This window comes from Budorcas taxicolor, chromosome X, assembly GCF_023091745.1.
Source record: "Budorcas taxicolor isolate Tak-1 chromosome X, Takin1.1, whole genome shotgun sequence".
Lineage (NCBI taxonomy): Eukaryota > Metazoa > Chordata > Mammalia > Artiodactyla > Bovidae > Budorcas > Budorcas taxicolor.
The window spans coordinates 96,561,748-96,576,009 of record NC_068935.1 but is presented as its reverse complement, the minus strand read 5'-3'; the positions used below and the strand labels follow the sequence as shown (position 1 = coordinate 96,576,009).

At 34.7% G+C, this 14,262-nt stretch overlaps 1 long non-coding RNA gene across 1 annotated transcript in view; it reads left to right on the top strand.

Annotated features, from left to right (window-relative positions):
* The window catches only part of LOC128069772 (uncharacterized), a 44,170-nt gene extending 37,082 nt beyond the window's left edge, over positions 1 to 7,088 (top strand). Inside the window, exon 3 of the long non-coding RNA XR_008201574.1 lies at positions 7,031 to 7,088. This is a non-coding gene — a long non-coding RNA (uncharacterized LOC128069772). The remainder of the gene's footprint in view (positions 1 to 7,030) is intronic.
* Positions 7,089 to 14,262: the final 7,174 nt, after the last annotated feature.

Below are 14,262 nucleotides of genomic sequence, written 5' to 3'. Positions count from 1 at the left end.
TATAAGCAAGGTCCGGTGCTGTAAAGAGCAATATTGAATAGGAACCTGGTCCTATTCAGGTCCCTGGATCAAGGTAAAGTGGAAGTGGTCAAACAGGAGATGGCAAGAGTGAACGTTGGCATTCTAGGAATCAGCGAACTAAAATGGACTGGAATGGGTGAATTTAACTCAGATGACCATTATATCTACTACTGCAGGCAGGAATCCCTTAGAAGAAATGTAGTAACCATCATGGTCAACAAGAGAGCCCGAAATGCAGTACTTGGATGCAATCTCAAAAATGACAGAATGATCTCTGTTTGTTTCTAAGGCAAACCATTCAATATCACAGTAATCCAAGTCTATTCCCCAACCAGTAACTGTGAAGAAGCTGAAGTTGAACGGTTCTATGAAGACCTAAAAGACCTTTTAGAACTAACACCCAAAAAAGATGTCCTTTTCATTTATTTCAAATCTATCCAATCCCTTCCCAAGTCTTGTCTGCCAATTCATGAAGTGGTAGTGCAGCCTGTTTACACATTAACAGCATCAGGGAGTTCACTGGAGGTCAGATAACTCCTTAGGAAAGTGTCAAGTGTGTCCCAGTGTGATCAATGACTGACCATTGGAAACATCAAAAAGCCTATCTCCTTCAGCTTGGTTTGAGGCAGTGGCCTGTAGCTGTTTATTACCTGAGGTTTCATGCAAACCTGATTAGTAGCCAACAAACAAGTTATTTATGATTCAGTATTATTCTTGGAAAAAAATAGTAGGATTTTTTTAATAGAAAATTTTGGAGATAATTGCATATTAACATACAGAGATCCCCTATAGACTTTACTATTTCCTCCAATGGTAGAATTTTGTAAGACAATGCAGTGTCTTATGTAGAATGTTGACATTGATTCACCTATCTTATTCAGATTTCCCAAGTTTACCTGTAGTCATGTGTGTCTCAGTGTTTGTTTACTTCTGTACAGTTTATCACATAGTAGGTTCTGGTGTATACCACCCCAATATACAGAATATACAGACAGTATACAGAATAGTTCTAGCACAATAAGGATACCTCAGATTTCCTTTTTAAAGCTGTATCTATTTCTTTCCCACTCTCTCTCCTTGGTCCTTAACCCAGCAATCTCTAATCTCTTTTCCATTTCTATAATTTTGACATTTTGAAATTATATAAATGAAACCATACCCTTTGCAAGTAGCTTTTTTTCCACCCAGCATGCCCATGGGACTCATCCAAGTTGTTTCCTGGATCATTTGTTTCTGTGGTATGTATGTACCATGATTTGTTTAACTATTGACCCAATGAAAGATATCTAGATTGCATGTAGTTATTTGGCTATTAAGGAAAAACATTCTATGAACATCTGTGCACAGGTCTTTATCACTCCAGTTATATCATAGGATTTATGAGTAAAGTGATTGCCCTAACCCTAACCCTAAAGTGATTACTCCCATTTACTCTTCCATGTCAGGATTGTTTTAGCTATACTAGGACCTGTAGCTTTTCATTATCAATACCATTTAGAATTAGCTTGCCTTTGTCTACAAAAAATTGCTGAGACTTTGGTAGAAACTGTGTTAAGTCTATATAATAATTTCAGGAGAATTGACTGCTTTACTGTGTTGAACCCATGGTATTTTTTTTTTTTTTTTTACTTATTGGAGTATAGTTGACTTACACTGTTGTGGTAGTTTCAGGTGTATAGCAAAGTGAATCAGTTATACTTATACATATATCCACTCTTTTTTAGATTCTTTTCCCATATAGGCCATTACAGAGTATTGGGTAGACTTCCCTGTGCTACAGAGTAGGTCCTTATTGTTATTTATTTTTATATATAGTATTGTGTATTTGTCAATCCCATTCTCCCAATTTATCCCCATCCCTCCTTCCTCCCTGGTAACCATACACTAGTTTTCTACATCAGTAACTGTTTTGTAGATAAGTTCCTTTGTATCCTTTCTTTAGATTCACATATAAGTGATATTTTATGATATTTGTCTTTTCTACACATGGTATGTTTTTACAGTTATTTAAGTCCTTAATTTCTTTCATCACATTTTGTAGTTTTTAGCATATGTATCATGTACATATTTTATTAAGTGTATATCTAAGTATTTGAATTTCTTTGGATACATTGTAAACTACATTGGGTTTTGATTTTGGTTTCTATGTATTCATGTAGAAATATGATGTGTGTGTGTGTGTGTGTGTTTTGATTTTATATCTTGCCACAGTGCTGAATTTACTAGTTGCAGTGTTTTTGCTTTTTGTATATTCCTTTGGATTTTCTATGTAGTCAATCATCTCATCTGCAAATAGGGACAACTTTATTTCTTCCTTTCCAATCTGTGTGCCTTATTTCCTCTTCTTGTTTTATAGTAGTGATTAGAACTTCCAGAATTATATTGATTAAGAGTGGTGAGAGTGGACATCTTTGCTTTTTCCCAGTCTTGTGGGGAAACATTTAGTCTTTCATCACTAGGTATGATGTTAACTATAGGTTTTTTATTTTTATTTTATTTTTTAATTTAAATGTATTTATTTTAATTGGAGGCTAATTACTTTACAATATTTTATTGGTTTATTAAATAGATGCCCTTAGTCTAGGTTTAGGAACTTCCCTTCTATTCATAGAATTTTTTTTTTTTTTGAAGTTGCTCAGTCATGTCCGACTCTTTGTGACCCCATGAACTATAGCCTACCAGGCTTCTCCGTCCATAGGATTCCAGGCAAGAATACTGGAGTGGGTTACCATTTCCTTCTCCAGGGGATCTTCGTGACCCAGGGATAGAACCCAGGTCTCTCGCATTGGAGGCAGATGCTTTAACCTCTGAGCCACCAGGGAAGCCTATAGCTTACTGAGTGTTTACATCAGGAATGTACTTTGGATTTTGTTAAATACTTTTTCTACATCAATTGATGTGGCCATGTAAGTTTTCTTCTTTAACCTGTTCATATGGTGGATTAACATCATTGATTTTGAAATGCTGAATCACTTTCATCCTTGAAATAAATTCCACTTGGAAATGGTGAATAATTTTTAGTGCCTCATGGGCTTAGGTTCCTGGAGGAGGGCATGGCGACCCACTCCAGTATTCTTGTCTGGAGAATCCCATGGACAGAGGAGCCTGGTGGGCTACAGTTCATAGGGTTGCAAAGAGCTGGACACAACTGAAGCAACTTAGCATGCACAGGGTTACGTTTGCCAATATTTTGGTAAGGGATTTTATGTTTAGGTTGATGAAAAATAATGGTTTGTAGATTTCTTTTTTCTTTCTCTCTTTGATTTTGGTATCAGGGTAACACTGACCTCATAAAATGAGTTTAGAAATCTCTTTTCTTCCATTTCTGGAAGAAATTGTGTAAATTCATAAGATTGGTGTTAATTCCTTAAATGTTTGGTAGAATTCTCCAGTGAAACCATCTGGACCCAGAGATTTTTTGGAGAGGGGAGTTTTTACATAATGAATTGCACTTCTTTAATGGATACAGAACTATTCATATCAGTTATTTAATTTTATTAAAGTTTTGGTAGTTGGTGGATTTTGAAGGTGAATTTTCTCTAAATTGTCGTGATTATAAGTGTGAAGTTGTTTGTAGCATTTCCTTTTAAAACTAATCAATCATTTTAAAATTGATATTTATTTACCATCTTACTCACTTAAAAAAAAAAAACTTTATATTTTGAGAAGTCTTATGTTCACAGCAAAATCGAGAGGATGGTACATAGATTTCCCCAATATTCTGTCCCTATGCACAAATAGTCTTCCCCATTATCAACATTCCCTACCAGAGTGGGCTATTTATAACAACTGATGACCTTACATTGACACATCATAATGAGCCTAAGTTCATAGTTTGCATGAGAGTTCATCCTCTGTGTTGTATGTTCTATGGATTTGGTCAAATATTGATATCTAATGATATGTAACCATCATTATAGTATCATTCAGAGTATTCTCATTGCCTCAAAAATCCTGTGCTCCACCTATTCATCCTACCCCTACCCAAGCTCAGGAACACTGATATTTTTATTGTCTCCATAGTTTTGCCTTTTTTAGAATGCAGCATTTTCAGATTGGCTTCTTGCACTTAGTAATGTTCATTTAAGATTCTGTTGACCTAAAACAAGTAGACTGTCAGATATCTCTCAAGCAAAAATGAGCTTATTCAATATCAGCAGAGAATTGCAATTTGGAGTCAGTAACCATGGAGAGTTATGTGGAAGTCCTCCAAGGAAGGAGAACACTTTTATAGAGAGGAAAAGAAAGTTGGGAGAGCTATAGTAAACAGAATTCATGACTTTTCTTTGTCAGAGTTTTTGCCAGGAAAGAGTCCTTCTTTTCTTTCCGTTGGGCTCTGCTATCCTCACAGGGCATGAGAGCTCCTCCTTCTAGTCTCCCAACTCTATTTAATTGAGGGTTCTGTGGTTTTGTTTTTGTTTTTACAGTTCCTGTATGTCTTTATATTACTTAACATCTCATTTCTTTTCAGTGCTGAAGAATTTTCCAATGTCTGCATCTTCCAAAGTTTATTTGTAAGTTCAGCTATTGAAGAATATTTTGGTGACTTTTAAGTTTGGGAGATTATAAATAAAGCTGCTAGAAACATCTCTATGCAGGTTTTGTACAAAATAAAAGTACTGAAAAGTGTTAGTCACTCACTTGTGTCAGACTCTTTGTGACCCAGACTGTAGCCCACCAGGCTCCTCTGTCCATGGAATTCTCCAGGCAAGAATACTGGAGTGGGGAGCCACTCCCTTCTCCAGAGGATCTTCCTGACCCAGGGATTGAACCCATGTCTCCTGCATTGCAGATGGATACTTTACTGTCTGAGCAACCAGGGAACCCCATCTGAGGGAATATAAATTATCAATTCCTTTGGGTAAACTCAGAGTTTGATTGATATAATTGTATGGTAAAATTATATTTAGCTTTGTAAGAAACTTCCAAAGTGTCTGTACCATTTTGCATTCCCACTAGCAGTGAACAAGAGTTCCTATTATTCCAGATACTTCTCAGCATTTGGTGTTGTCAATATTCAGGGTTTTGGCCATTCTAATAGGTGTGCAGTAGTATCTTATTGTTTAATTTTGCATTTCCCTGATGAATAAGATATAAGCATTTTTTATATGCATATTTGCCATTTTTATACCTTCTTTGGTGAGGTGAGGTGTCTGTTATGATGTTTGTCACATTTTTTAATTAGGTTGTTTGTTTTCTTATTGTTGACTTTTAAGAGTTATTTTTGTAATTTCTATGTAAGTCTTTTATCATAGGTATCTCTTAAAATTTTTATTTGAGTATAGTTGCTTTACAGTGTTGTATTACTTTCTGTTGTACAGATGTCTCTTTTGTAAAAATTTTCTCCAAGTCTTTGGCTTCTCATTCTTTTACCAGTGTCTTTCGCCTATCAGACTTAAAAAAATTAAGTTAGCTTATCAATAATTTTTTTCATGGATCCTGCCTTTGGTGTTGTACCTAAAAAGTCATTGCCATACCCAAGGTCATCGAGGTTTTCTTCTAGGTTATCTTCCAGGAATTTTATAGTTTTCCATTTTACACATAGGTCTGTGATCCATCTTTAGTTAATTTTTGTCAAAGTGTGAGGTCTTTATCTAGATTTATTTATTTATTTTACATGTGGATATCCAGTTGTTTCAGCACCATTTGTTGAAAAGACTATCTTTGCTCCATAGTATTGCCTTTACTACTTTGTCAAAGATCAGTTGATTATATTTACGTGGATATACTTCTAAGCTTTCCATTAATCTATTTGTCTATTATTTGCCAATAATACACTTTCTTGGTTACTATAGCTTTATAGTAAGTCTTGAAGTTGAATAGTGTCAGCCCTCCATTGTTCTTCTCTTTCAATATTGTGTCAGTTATTATGGATCTTTCGCTCCTCTATATGAACTTTATAATAACTTTATAATCAGTTTGTTGATATTCACAAAATAACTTCATGAGATTTTGATTGAGATTGCATTGAATCTATAGATCAAGTTGGATAGAACTGAAAACTTGACATTTTGTCTTCTATCCATTAACAAGCACTTTCTCTCCATTTATTTCCTTCTTCGATTTCATACATCAGGGTTTTGTAGTTTTACTCAAGTAGATCTTGTATATGTTTTGATAAACCTGTCTCTATGTATTTTTTGGTGCTAATGTAAATGGTATTGTGTTTTGAATTTCTAAATTCTTCTTATTCATTGCTGATATATAGGAAAATGGTTGGCTTTTGTAGATTAACCTTGTGTCCTGAAAGCTTGCTATAATTGCTTATTAGTTCCCGGAGTTGTTTCATCCATTATTTTGGATTTTCTATATGCAATAATGTCATCTAGTACATAGACAGTTTTATATCTCCCTTCTGAATCTTTATAACTTTTATTTTCTTTTCTTAGCTAGGACTTCCAGTATGATGTAGAAAAGTAGTAAGAGACATCCTTGCCTTCTTGCTAATCAATATCTATGGTATTGATATCTATCTATCAATATCTATTGATATTGATTCCTTCATAGAAATGCTTTGAGGTTCTTACCATTAGGTTCTTACCATTTCAATGTTTTTTTTTTTTTAATCATAAATGAGTGTTTGATATCACAAATGTTTTTTTCTGCATCTATTGATATGATGATGTGATTTTTATTTATCAGTGTGTTGCTATGATGAATTACATTAATTGATTTTCAAATGTTGAACCAAACTTGTGGTCATTTCACATGTTTTATTCTTTTTAAACATTGTTTGATTTAATTTGCTAATATTTTGTTGAGGGGTTTTACAGCTATGTTCATGATAGATATTGATTTGTAGTTTTCCTATGAAGCTTTTTTGTCTAGATTTGGTATTAGTATAATGCTGGCCTCATTGTGTGTGTGTGTGTGTGTGTGTGTGTGTGTGTGTGCACAATTAGCCGTGTCCAACTCTTTGCGACCCCATAGTCTATAGACTGCCAGGCTCCTCTGTACACAGAATTTTCTAGAAAAGAATACTGAAATGGGTTGTCATTTCCTACTCCAGGGGATCTTCCTGACTCAGGGATCAAATCCATGTCTCCTGCATGGCAGGCAGATTCTTTACCACTGGTGCCACCTATAGTAAACCCTTCATAGAATGAAGTAAGTATTCCCTCTGCTTCAATTTTTGGAAGAAACTGTAGATAATTGGTATATTTTGTTTTTCCCTTATTGTCCAATAGAATCCATCAGTGAACCCATCTAAGACTAGTGATTTGCTTTGTAAGATTATTAATTTTTTTAGAAATTATAATTGATATACAATGTTATATGAGTTTCAAGTATAGTGATTCACAATATTGTAAAGTAATTAACCTCCAATTAAAATAAATAAAATTATATTAAAAAAAGAATAGTGATTCACTATTTTTATAAATTATAAAATGATGACCATGATAGATCTAGTTACCATCTGTCACCAGAGTCATTACAATATCATTAACTATATTCCCTATACTGTACTTTACATTCTCATGACTTATTTATTTTATAGCTGGAAGTTTGTATCTTTTGATCCCCTTTATCTTTTTGCCCGTCCCCCAACACACCTCCCCTCTGGCAACCACCAATGTGTTCTTCATACCTATGAGTCTGTTTGTTTTACTTTGTTCATTTGTTCTCTTTTATAGATTACAAAATGTATAAGTGAAATCATATAATATTCATCTTTCTCTGACATTTCTCTCCATCCACATTGTTGCAAATGGCAAGATTTCATTCTTTTTTATGGATGAATATTCCATTATTTATATATACTACCTTTTCTTTATCTATTTGTCGATCAGTGGACACTTAGATGGTTTCCATATCTTGGCTCTTGTAAATAGTATTGCAATGAATATAGGGGTTCAGTTCAGTTCAGCCGCTCAGTCGTGTCCGACTCTTTGCGACCCAATGAACTGCAGCACGCCAGGCCTCCCTGTCCATCACCAACTCCCGGAGTTCTCCCAAACTCATGTCCATCGAGTCGGTGATGCCATCCAGCCATCTCATCCTCTATTGTCCCCTTCTCCTCCTGCCCTCAATCCCTCCCAGCATCAGAGTCTTTTCCAATGAGTCAACTCTTCGCATGAGGTGACCAAAGTATTGGAGTTTCCGCTTTAGCATCAGTCCTTCCAAAGTCTATTTGAATTAGTTTTGGTTCTTCAAATAAGTGCTCAGAAGTAGAATTGTGGATTAGATAGTAGTTCTATTTTTAGTTTCTTGAGGATTATCCATACTGTTTTCCATACTTGGTGTTCCAATTTACATTCCCACCAACAGTGTATGAGTGTTCTCTTTTTTCTACATGCTCGCCAACAACTGTTTCTTGTTTTTTTGGTAATAGCCATTCTGAAAGGTGTGAGGTGTGGTGTTTTTTGTGGTTTTGATTTGCATTTCCCTGATGGTTAGTGATGTTGAGCATATTTTCATGTGCCTGTTGGCCATTTTTATGCTTTCCCAGGGGCAAAAAAGAGTCTATTCATCACTACTGCAATTTTTAATAGGGTTGTTGATATTTTGATATTGAGTTGTATAAATTTTCTATATAGTTTTGATATCAACCCCTTATTGGTTATATTGTTTACAAATGTCTTCTCCCATTCAGTAGATTGCCTTTTTGCTTTGTTGATAGTTTTTTTCACTGTAAAAGGCATTTTACCTTTCTCTCCTGGTGTGCATCTCTGCCTTGCTTCTATCTTAACTAAACAAAGCATTAATCTTTGTGCCCTCCCACTTGTTGTTGTGCTGTGTCTTTAATAATAAACTTTGTACCTGCAAAAAAAAATAGGCATTTTAGTTTTTATTCTCATTTACTTTTTCTTTTGTTGCCCTTGGCTGAAAACACATGTCAAAAAATATTGCTAAAACCAATGTCAAAGAGCATACTGCCTGTTTTATTGTAGGAGGTTTATAGTTTCAGGTTTTACATTTAAGTCTTTAATCCATTTTTAGTTTATTTCTGTATATGGTGTAATGAAGTGGTCCTGTTTCATTCTTTTGCATGTAGCAGTCTAGTTTTTTCAGTACCATTATTGAAGAGACTGTCTTTTCCCCATTGTCTCCTTTCTTGTAGATTAATTGAACATATAATTATGCTTTATTTAATTATGGTTTATTTCTAGGCTCTCTATTCTGTTTTATTATTTCTTGATTTAATAGGTATAGGCCCATTCAGATTGTCTATTTCTTTTCGTGTGAATTTTTGTTGATTTTGTCTTTCAAGAAATTGGTCTGTTTCATCTAGGTTATCAAATCTGTGAACATAGAGTTGTTCATAATATTCTTTTATTACCCTTTTATTGTCCAAATAATAATTTATATCTTCTCTCTTCTTCACATAGTTAACTTGGCTAGAGGGTTAGCAATTTTAGTAATCTTTGCAAAGAACAAGCTTTGGGTTTTGTTATTTTCTTTATTGAGTTTCTGTCTTATTTTATCTTTACAATTTTATTCAATGTCTGCTCTATTTTTTTTCCTCCTCCTTTTGGTTTAATTTGCTCTTTTTTTCCCTAGTTTCCTAATGTGGAATCATATTATTTACTTTAGTTCTTTCTTCTTTTCTAATTTAATACTATAATTTCTCTCAATGCATTACTTTTCCTGGATTTTGATAACTTGTATTTTTAATTTTCACTTACAAACATTTAAAATTTCTTTTCAAGCTTCTTCTCTGCCTCATGTGTTATTTAGAAATGTGTTGTTTAATCTCCTTATATATTAGACTTTTTTGGCTACATTTTGATGATCAATTGGTAGTATAATTCTATTGTGGTCTTACAGTATACTTTTTTAACTTCTATTTTTCAATTTATTTTTTCAGCTTTTTTGTGATGTAATTGACATAAAATTATGTAAATTAAGGTATACAATGTGATGATTTGATACACATATATAATGTAGAATATCTATGAAAATAAGGTTAGTTAAAACTCCTTTCAGCTCCCATACTCATCATTTGTTATGGTGAGAAAAATAAAACTATTCTCATAGAAACTTTCAAGTATAGACTATAGTATTAACTGTATTTACCATTCTGTACCTTAGATCCCCTGAACTTATTAATCTTGTAATTGAAAGTTTGTACACTTTGACCAATCTCTCTCAATTTCCCCTATCCCTTAGGCAACCACAATTCTACTATTTCTATGAGTTGAATGTTTTTAGATTCCACATGTATGTGAGATCATTCAATATGTCTCTCTGACATTTCACTTAGGATAATGCCCTCAAGGTCCATCTGTGTTGTCACAGTTGGCAGGATTTCTTTCTTTTTAATGGCTGCATACTATTATGTGTCTATATCTAAAATTTTTGTTTATCTATTTATCTGTTGGCAGAGATGGAAAAAGAGTCTGCCTGCAATGTGAGAGACCTGGGTTCGATCCCTGGTTTGGGAAGATCCCCTGGAGGAGGGCATGGCAACCCATTCTGGTATTCTTGCCTGGAGAATCCCCATGGACAGAGGAGCATGGTGGGCTATAGTCCCTGGGGTCTCAAAAGAGTCAGACAGGACTGTGCGACTAAGCACAACATAGAACACTCAGGTTGCCTCCATGTCTTGGCTATTATGAATAATGCTGCTGTGAACATGACAGTACAGAGGCCTCTTTGAGGCAATGATTTAGTATCCTTTGGCTATACACTTAAAAGTGAAATTATTGGATCATATGGTAGTTTTGCTTTTAATCTTTTGAGTAACCATACTTTTTTTTTTTAAACCAAGGACCTTTTATGGATAGAAATGATACTGTTTTTATCAGTGGCTCTACTAATTTATATTCCCACCAGCTGTGCACCAGGGTTCCCTTTCTCCACATCCTTGCCAGCATTTATTACTTCTTGTCTTTTTGGTAATAGTCCTTTTGACAGGTGTGAAATGGTGTCTCATTGTGGTTTTGATTTGCATTTCCCTCATGATTAGTGACACTGAACACCTTTCATGTACTTATTATCATTTGTCTATCTTCTTTAGAGTCATGTCTGTTTAAGTTCTTTGCCCATTTTTAATCAGGTTCATTTTGTTGTTTTTGTGTTTACGTACGAATCCCTTATCAGATATATGGTTCACAAATATTTTCTCTAATTTCATGTTTTGCCTTTTCATTCTCAGTAATAGTTTTTTTATAGACCAAGTTTTTTATTTCGGTGAAATCCATTTATACATTTTTTTCCTTTTGTTGTCTCTACTTCTGATGACATATACAAGAAACAATCGCTATATCAAATATCATGAAACTTTCCACTATAATTTCCAATTCGATTCTTTGGTATGTGGATATAATTTTACCAACACCATTTGTTGAAAAGACATCTTTTCATCCTTTCTCTGTTGAATGATCTTAGTGCTTCTATTGAGAATCATTTGATCATATGTATGAGAGTTCCTGCTTTGGCCCAGCTGAGAACCAAGAACTTCTAGATGTACAAGCTGGGTTTAGAAAGGGCAGAGGAACCAGAGATCAAAATGTCAACCTCATTGGATCATAGAGTAAGCAAGGGAATGCCAGAAAAAAAAAATCTGCTTCTCCTTTATTGATCACACTGAAGCCTTTGACTGTGGATCAGAGCAAATTGTGGAAAATTCTAAAAGAGATGGGAATATCAGACTACCTTACCTATCTTCTGAGAAACCTGCATGCAGGTCAAGAAACTATTAGAACCAAACCTGGAACAACTGACTGGTTCAAAACTGGGAAAGGAGTACGTCAAGGCCATATATTGTCACCTTGTTTATTTAACTTATATGCAGAGTACATCATGCAAAATGCTGGGCTGGATGAATCATGAGCTGGAATCAAGATGGCTGGGAGAAATAACAAAAACCTCACATATGCAGATGATATCATTTTAATGGCAGAAAAGTGAAGAGGAACTAAAGAGCCTCTTGATGTGGGTGAAAGAGGAGAGTGAAAAAGCTGACTTAAAACTCAACATTAAAAATTTAAAAAAAGAAACACATATGTACACCCGTGGCTGATTCATGTTGATGTATGGCAAAAACCATCACAATATTGTAAAGTAATTATCCTCCAATTAAATAATTAAAAATACGATCATGGCATCCAGTCCCATCACTTTGTGGCAAATAGATAGGAAAAAAATAAAAACAGTGGCAGATGTTATTTTCTTGAGATCCAAAATCACTGCAGATGGTGACTGCAGTCATGAAATTAAAAGATACTTGTTCTTTGGAAGAAAATCGATGGCAAATCTAGACAGTGTATTAAAAAGCAGAAATATCACTTTGCTGAAAAAGGTCCATATAATCAAAGCATCCAGTAGTCATGTACGGATGTGAGAGCTGGATCATGAAAAAGGTTGAGCGCCAAAGAATTGATGCTTTTGAACTGTGGTGCTGGAGAAGACTCTTGAGAGTCTGTTGGACAGCAAGATCAAACTAATCAATCCTAAAGGAAATCAACCCTGAATATTCATTGGAAAGACTAATGCTGCAGCTGAAGCTCCAATGTGTTAGCCACATTATGTAGAGGTGACTCACTGGAAAAGACCCTGATGCTGGGAAAGATCGAGGGCAAAAGGAGAAGAGGGTGGCAGAGGATGAGATGGTTAGATAGCATCACCAAGTCAATGGACACGAATTTGAGCAAACTACAGGAGATAGTGAAGGACAGGGAAACCTGGCATGCTGCAGTCCATGGGGTCACAAAGAGTCAGACATGATTTAGCAACTGAACAACAACATGAGAGTTTATTTCTTGACATTCTATTCCATTAGTGTATTTCCCTATACAAGTACCACATTGTTTTGATTATTGTAGCTTTCTATATATAATGAAATCAGGAAGTGTGAGGTTTTGAGCTTTGTTTTTATTTTTCAAGATATTTTTGTCTCTCTGGGAATACTCAAAATTCCATATGAATTTTTGGATGGAATTTTCTCTTTCTGCCAAGAAAATGCCTCTACAATTTTGATAGGGATTGCATTGAACTTGTGGATTACTTTGGGTAGTACTGACACTTAACAAAATTAGTTCTTCCAGTCCATGAATAGGAATGTCTTTCTATTTGTGTCTTATTTCTTTCAGCATCCTTTTGTGGTTTCAGTGTACATTTCTTTGACGTCCTTCATTAAATTTACTCCCAAGTATTTTATTATTATATATGGCTTTGTAAATGGAATTGATTTCTTAATTTCCTTTTCAAATTGTTCATTATTAGCACATAGAAGTGCAAATGATTTTTTGCATGTTGATTTTGTATCCTGCAATCTTGTTAGACTCACTTATCAGTCCTAACACAATATTATCCATTTTATTTATTTTAAATATTTACATCTTCAAACATATTTTGCCTCTTCCTTTCCAGTTTGTATCCCTTTCATATATATATTTTCTTGCCAATTGCTGTGGTTAAAATTTCCAGTACAATGCTGAGTAGGAAATGGTGCAAGCAGTCACTACCCTCTGGTTGCTCACTTTAGAGAAAAAGATTTTACCATTGAGTATGATGTCAGCTCTGGATTTTTTGTATGTGGCCTTTATTGTGTTGAGATAGTTTCCTTCTATTCCCAGTTTAGTGAGTTTTTTATATATATATATATATCATGAAATAGTGTTGATTTTTTTAAATGTTTTTTTCTTCATGAATTGAAAAGATCATATGATTTTCTCCTTCATTTTATTAATGTAACAGGGAAGAGCAAATCTGACTACTTATTAGACCTGTTCCTTTTACTTTGTGTGAGAGTTGCTCAATCGTGTCTTCCTCTTTGCAACCCCATGGACTATACAGTCCATGTAATTCTCCACTCCAGAATACTGGAATGGGTAGCCTTTCCTTTCTCCAGGGGATATTCCTAACCCAGGGATTGAACCCAGGTCTACCCGCATTGCAGGTGGATTCTTTACCAGCTTAGCCACAAGGGAAGCCCTAGAATTCTGGAGTGAGTAGCCTATTCTTTCTGCAGTGGATCTTCCTGGCCAAGGAATCGAACTGGGGTCTCCTGCTTTGCAGGCAGATTCTTTACCAACTGAGCCATCAGGGAAGCCCTGATACTTTACTTTTACTTTTAACCCTGATACTTTCCTTTTACTTTAACCTTACTTTAATTTTTTAAATTTATTTATTTTAATTGGAGGCTAATTACTTTATAATATTGTAGTGGTTTTTGCCATACATTTACTTTAATCTTTATACTCTGTTGCCTGTGCTTAGTCATGCTGGCTCTGCACCTTTTCTAAAGAATGTTGCCTATAGCTAGAAAAATACAAAATAGCCTGATCATGACCTGAC